Raw genomic sequence first — 1609 nt, 5'->3', positions numbered from 1 at the left:
TTTATTTATTTATTTATTGTGGTACCAGGGATTGAACTCTGGACCCTGCAATTGCCAGGCAGGCACTTCCAGTACCATTTATTAAAGAGGCTATCTTTCTTAAGATGAACATGTTTGGCCCCTTCACCAAAAATAAGGTGGCTGTGTGTGTTTGTAGTTTTGTCTGCATGTTCTAATTTCTTCCACTGATCCTCAGGCCTATCTCTATGACAGCACCATGCTGATTTTATCACAGTAGCTTAATAGTTTAATTTCAGGTATGGAATCATGATGCTTACGGCTTTTCATTTGTTTTCCAGAATTGCTTTAGGTATTCTGAGTCTCTTCTCAGGTCACATGAATTTGAGGAATGTTTTCTCCAGCTCTGCTAGGTATACTAAAGACATTTAATTAAGATTTCTTTGAATCTGTAGAACAATTTTGGAAGCACGGCCATTTTCTCAGTGTTTTTTCTTCCTCTCCAGGAACATGGAATATTTTTCCATTTTCTCAAATCTTCAATATATTTTCTCAGAGTATTATAATTTTCACTGTATAAATCTTTTATGTGCTTTGTAAGATTGATTGTTAAGTATTTCTTTTTTTGGACGTTATTGGGAAAGGCATGGCTTCTCTAATTTGTCTAGCAGTAATTTCATTGTTTGTGTACAAAAATGTTACTGATTTTTGAGTGTTGACTTTGCATCCTGCAGCATTGCTGAGTTTGATGATTAAATCTACAAGACTCTTGGTGGTGTTTTTGAAGTACTCTATGTAAAGTATCATGTCATCTGCAAATGATAACTTCACTTCTTTTCCAATACATTTTTATTTTATTTCTCTCTCTTGTCTAATTTCCCTTGTCAATGTTTCCAGAACTATATGAATAGGAGTGGAGACATTGGACATCCTTATCCTATTCATCATTTTAAAGTGAAAGGTCTTCAGTTTTTGCCTATTTAGTATGATGTTGGCTTTTGGATTCTCATAGATGGCTTTTATAATTTTGTGATGTAGACCATGTATTCCAATTCCCTATAGGACTTTTTATCATGAATGAGTGTTGGACTTTGTCAAAAGATTTTTCTTCATCTATTAAGAGGATCATGTGGTTTTTGGTTTTGATTCCATTGATGTGGTCAATTTCATTTATGGATTTGCTCATGTTGAACCATACATGCTTCATGACCAACAATGAATGACCCTTGCACATGTTGCCTAATCTTGAATGATTTGCTGCATTCTGTTTACTAGTATTTTATTGAAGATTTTTGCATTTATATTTACTAGAGAGATTGGCCTGTATTTCGCTTTTATTTCATCAGAACTTTCTCTTATTCTGGAATCAGAGTAATACTTTTACCAGGAAAGAGTTTCAGAGAATTGCTTCCTTTACAATTTCACTGATGAGGCTGAGAAAAGTTGGCACTAAATATTCACTAATTTTTTTTGTAGAATAACAGCCAATGAAACACGAGATGTAATTAAAAACCTACCAGCAAAGAAAAGTCCAGGTCTGGATGGATTCACAGCTGAATTCTACAAGAAATTTACAGAAGATGTAGTCCCCATACTCCTCAAAACTCTTCCATGAAATTGAAAACGAAGCAATCCTCCCAAAATCATTCTT

Source organism: Octodon degus, unplaced genomic scaffold (assembly GCF_000260255.1).
Source record: "Octodon degus isolate 3935 unplaced genomic scaffold, OctDeg1.0 scaffold00056, whole genome shotgun sequence".
NCBI lineage: Eukaryota > Metazoa > Chordata > Mammalia > Rodentia > Octodontidae > Octodon > Octodon degus.
Note: the sequence above shows the minus strand (reverse complement) of the source record.